The 5,800-nt window shown below is 39.6% G+C and overlaps 1 pseudogene across 1 annotated transcript; it reads right to left on the reverse strand.

Moving 5' to 3' along the window:
- Nucleotides 1–2,081: 2,081 nt before the first annotated feature.
- Nucleotides 2,082–2,774, reverse strand: LOC108307192 (annotated as a pseudogene). Its single transcript, XR_001826440.2, has one exon. The product of XR_001826440.2 is annotated as a 60S ribosomal protein L15-like (transcript).
- Nucleotides 2,775–5,800: the final 3,026 nt, after the last annotated feature.

The following is a 5,800-nucleotide window of genomic DNA, read 5'->3' on the forward strand; positions in this document are numbered from 1 at the left end:
GTTGCTTGGGGGAAGTGGAGGATGAGGAGATGTTAAAGGATATATTAATACAGTTAAATAGGAGGAATACATTCAAGAGATCTATTGTACAGCATAGTGACTATAGTTAGTGAACATATATTACATTCTTGAAAAAGACACTGGATGTTAAGTGTTCTCATCACAAAAATGATAACTATGTGGAGTAATGCAATTGTTAATTAGCTGGATTTAACTCTTCCACAATGTACAGATACCTTAATACATTATATTGCACATGATAAATACGTTTCTAAAAAAGTGGGAAGGGCTATATTTCAGAAAGGAGTAGGACTAGTAAAATGTGTCAAAAAGAAAGAAAGAAGAGGATCATTTAGTTTCCTGGTACCATTAAACGCAGCTGAGACTGATGCCCAGGATCCGATTTTAGTAGTTTTAGCTTCCTCTAGGCACAGAACTTCAGCTTCTTCTTATCTCTTCTATGAGATCAGGAATGTTTCTGGTAGTTTACAGAGAATGGTTATTTATTCATAGGAAGAACAAAATCTGACTGTATTCTGCCAGGCTTATACATGATTTGGTTGAGATATTTTAGGACAATAAACTATGCATAGTTAGTCCCTCCTATACTTAACAGTGCCACTAGCCTTCCTTCTAGGTGGCTTCACTTCTTCCTAGCCTGGGAGTGTCCCCAGAACATATTCACTAAAATATGAGGTTTTGTAGAGAGAAGGTGAGAAAAAGAAACCTGGTGACTGAGAGCTACTATCGCTCATGATTAAATCCTGCCCTATACCTCTTGACTTTTCCTCTTCACCCTTTCTCTTTACCGTGTCCTAGACAATGTCCAAATATATTTCTCTTGCAATCTGAGTAAATTTCAAAGGCTCCATGTTGCCCAGTCTCAGCACGCTGTCACATTTAAAGAAAGAGTTGATCAGGCTAGACAGGGTGGCTCATGCCTATAATCTCAGCACTTTGGGAGACTGAGGCGGGAGGATCATTTGAGCTCAGGAGTTTGAGATTAGCATTGGCAACTTCGTGGGACCCCTATCTCTACAAAAAAAAAAAAAAATTAGCTGAGTGTGGTGGCACATGCCTGTCCCAGTTACTTGGTAAGCTGAGGTGGGAGGGTCACTTGAGCCTGGGAGGTCAAGGCTACTGTGAGCCATGATGGCCCCACTGTACTCCAGCCTGGGTGACAGAGTGAGATCCTATGTCAAAAGAAAGAAAGAAAGAAAGAAAGAAAGAAGGAAGGAAGGAAGGAAGGAAGGAAAAAAAGAGTTGATCAATGAAAAGTATGTAATTAAAATTAATTCAAACCTTCACTTAAGTCTCTCAAAGAACATTAATGGAGATCCAATTCAAAATTCACAGGATCATTTTTAAAGCTAGCTGTTTTCCCATTCTTCTCACCCTCCAGCTATCTCACAGCCCCCATGCTTCCATGGATTATGAATCCCTGTCAGATTCCTTAGTTCTCTGTGCTCACTGATGACTTATTTCTGCGCAACAGGGTTGAGCGGTGGTTGGGGAAGAGACATGCCAAAAGTTCCTTAGTGGGCTGTGGTAAAAGAGTCTATTGGTTTTGGTTACAATGTACTTGAACTTTTAACGCTTTATTGCAATTACTTACCTACATGTTTTTCTCTAACACTTAGATCAGCAGTCTTCCAGAGAAGTATCCTAGTCCACTAATGCGTGGGAATCAGGCTGGAGTTATACTATTGCTCAGGGAATTATGTACAATTTTCACTGTATGCCAAAGCCTGAAATAAGTGACTATAAAAATATGGATATATTGAGGCAGTAAAATTTTACACAGAAAAATCTGAAAGGGTAGGGACAGCCACTACATGCATTTCTATTCCTTAGCTGTAGAAAGAATGAATATATGCATTTTCATTATGTAGACTGGGACTTATTTATGCCTTAAACTACAGTAATTATAATGTAGGTCTTAATCACAGATCAGTTTCTTTCAGCTTGAAGTTATTAACACAGATTTTATTACCTACACATTCCTAAAAGGAATTAATCGGAGAGGAGGAATGAAGAAGAAAGAAGGCAAAGGCCAATTCTTTTTTTTTTTTTTTTTTGACTGTCCTAAATTGTTTATTAGGTATGAATTTTGCAAACTTTACTTATATTAGAGGTAACGGTGGAGCTGGAGAGTATTGCACCTTCTCCAAGCTGCCCGGCGAGAACCACCAATAGTGTGGTGGAACTTATGGCCCTTTCCAAGGCCACGGCTCTTTGGGCCTGCAGATGTCAGCCCACGCATCTCCCTGTACTTGTGGACTGGTTTGGTGATCCACTGGGTGTCAGGATTTGGAATGGATCAATGAGGATAACCCCAAAAAATTTGTATGTGGAATCTTGGCCAACCCAGTAAGAATTCAGGACTCTTAGAGCCCCACAGTGGCGTCCAGCTCGCTCCTCTGCAACAGACGGAAGGCTTCTAGCAAACTTCAGCTGGTTAACACCATGATGGACAGGCTTGCCGTAAGTTGCACCCTTGGGAACTGGGCGTTTTCGGCCACCACGGTGAACACAAATCCTGTATATAATGCAACCTTGCTTGGCCGTGTAGTCCAGTTGGCGCACTTTATCAGGCCGGGTGCGAGGGGAGCCCTGTGGAGAGCACAGAGCTGGCGGTACTGCCAGCAGCGGACCCTCAGAAGAAAGCGCATGACATCAGACTGCTTCTTTCTCCATGGCTCCTGGATGTACTTGTATGCACCCATCTTGGCTTACCTGATGGCTGCCGCCAGACGGAAAGGAAAGAGCTATACTCCCCGTAAAGGCCAATTCTTAACTCAGCTGATGGATAGGACTTTTAGTAACTTTTCATTTTTTTTTTCCTCCAGGAAGGATAATGAATCTTACATTATCAGTTCAGATCTCATGATGCAGGATTTGCTTGAAACCCAGCATGATATTTGCTGCTAGAGATTTTATATGACTCTGTATTGATTCTGTACTAAAAGGATATAGAAAACTCATTTAGACAAATAGCGAATGTGTGCTGGATGATTTCTCTCTTTCTCTCTCTTTAACTTTGCTTTGTCGTATACAATTGCCACTCCTTGTGCTTGTGTGCTCATGTGACTGTATTCTCCTGGGTAGCATTCCATCTATTTAATTTACCAAACCTGTGATGCCATCCCGTTGGGTTGGAAAAAGTAGATGTGGTTTGGGTGCCAGAGTATGAAAATTCAGTTTCTGCTAATGTACATATCAAATCAGCAAATCACCAGATAAGTCAGTGGTAGAAAATTAAAAGTCACAATCTTGGACAATAGTACAGACTTTTCCAAATAAACATTAATTTCATTTTTCTATCAATGTTTTCTTCTTATAATATCAGTACCTTCTTGGAGTGGGTTTAACAGGAAAAAATATGCCTTAATCATTCTTTTATGTGACATTTTAGTGACCATCTTTTTGTTGGATTATTTAAATGGAGAATTATAAACTATTTTACATTATAAAGACTTGTAAAGGACTTGTAATCTTTGAAAAATAGCATAGCAAGATTTAGGTCATCTTGCCAACTGGTCTGAATTATTGCAACTCCACACAGCAACTATTAGTCTTTTTCTTATTTTTGATTGCTTTGGATTTATCATAAATTTAATAACATACGTTTATACTTAGTATGTTTCTCTTTTTTTGTTCCCAAAACAAAAAGTATATTATTTTTATTCTTTATAAATTTTGGACTTTTATATATTTTTAATGTTAAACTTTTTTTTTTTTCAGGTGAATACCAATAGAAACTATTTAAACCAGGTAGGAATTCAACTGTTGGAGAAGTGATTGTAATTGTTTTGTTACACTTCTGCCCTTGTAGACAACATGTATTTGGGTCTTTCCTATCCACTTTGCCAGTCTCTCTTTCAAGTAGTATATTAAGACCACTCAAATGTAAAGTGATTTTTGATATAGTTGGAGTAATCTCTGACCACATTTTAAATGTTCTCTATTTACTTGTTCTTTCTTTCACCCTTATCTGCCTTCTCTGGTTTTAATTGAACATTGTATATGATTTCATTTTCTCTCTTGTCTTAGCATATCAATTATACTTAATAATTTTTTTAGCAGTTGCCCTGCAGTTTGCAGTATATGTTCATAACTAATCTAATTTCACTGTACTGCTTCATGAATAGTACAAGTACTTATGATAGGGTATACCAATTCCTCTCTCCTGCACTTTATAACTTTTTTGCTGCTATTCATTTCCCTTATCTGTAAGCTATAATCATTGAATGCACTGTTTCTACTATTACTTTGAATGGTTAACTGTTAGGTCAATCAAGAATAAGAAAAACAGGCTGGGTGCGGTAGCTCAGGCCTGTAATCCCAGTACTCTGGGAGGCTGCAGTGGGAGAATCACTTGAGGCCAGGAGTTCAAGACCAGCCTAGACAATATAATGAGACCCCATGTTTACAGAAAATTAAAAACAAGTAGCCAGGCATGGTGGTGCTCATTTGCAGCCCCAGCTACTTGGCAGCTGAGGTGGGAGGCTTGCTTGGGAGTCCAGGAGTTGGAGGCTGCAGGGAGCTGTGATTGAGCCACTGAAGTACAGCCTGGGTGACATAGCAAGACAGAGACAGGCTGTATTTATTGTTTGCTGTGGCTATAGTGTCAGGGGCTACAATTTCCTCTGGTGTCCCTGTTTTCGTGTCCTGTGTTGTCTTTGGGGTTTCCTGGAGACTCCTTATACAGAAACTGAGGCATGAAGTGTTTTTTTAGTGGTAATCCCCTGTTTTATAGAGGAGTACTATTAATGTGGTGGTAAGGTGTGAGGGGAAGGCATTCTATAGGCCTGCGATTAGGCCTCAGTCTTTTAATGAATCTAAGTTGGGTATTCTCAACTCACATGAAAGGCTGGAGAGGGCTGGATGTCATTTCCCTTCTCCCAGGTTGTCTAGGCTCTGGTAAAACCCCAGTCAGGCTCTGGTAAGTTTCCTTTGAGGGTAAACTTTTTTAAGGAGAACAGAGAGCTCTGTGCATATTTAAAAATGGATGCTTTCCCCCTTTTCCTGTGTTGGGCTCTCCCTGAGCTGGGTTCCCTTGGAGTTTAACTCTGAAGCTAGTCTACCATTGAGACTCTAGCAATTTGTTGGTTTTAGTTTTAAACGTTCTTATTGATATTGTCTCCCGCTGCAGGCTTCTGCTCCTGCTAAGCTGTGATTCTTTCTATATGCCTGTCTGTCTCTCCTCTTTTCCAAGCAGCAGTTTGACCTGTTTGCTCAATTCTCTGATCAAAGAAGAGTTGTTAGTTTTCAGTTTGTTCAGTTTTTTTGCTGTTATGAGAACTGGATTGATAAGTTCAAAGCTCTTTACATGCCAGACTGGAATCTGGAAGTCAACAGGCCTGCTTTAAAGGAAAAAGAAGATAAAATTCTTAACATAAAAGCAGTAGTCTATGGACAATTCAGAATAAGAATTATCATCTGACTACCAGTCTCACATTTAATCACTTGCTTGTTATGTTAGTAACATCTGGAGTATCCACATTACAGTTGTGTATATTATTAGGACTTAAATATGAAGAGTAAAACAGGCTTTGAGATTACAATTCAAGTCCCACAATTGGTTAGATGTTCATTTCCCTCAGGCTCTCTGTATATGCTGTTTCCTCTTCCTGGGATACCATTCCCCCATTAAATGAGATTCTGGCAGGGGATGGGGGCAGGCAGGAATCAGTATTCTCCAATAAGTTCCCTAAGTGATTCTGATAATAAACAGAGTTCTGGAACTATTGGATGACACATGGTTTTCTTTTATTACCCCTGACCCCCAACACAGGGT

The sequence above is a fragment of the Cebus imitator genome, unplaced genomic scaffold, assembly GCF_001604975.1.
Source record: "Cebus imitator isolate Cc_AM_T3 unplaced genomic scaffold, Cebus_imitator-1.0 Scaffold76, whole genome shotgun sequence".
Taxonomy (NCBI): Eukaryota; Metazoa; Chordata; class Mammalia; order Primates; family Cebidae; genus Cebus; species Cebus imitator.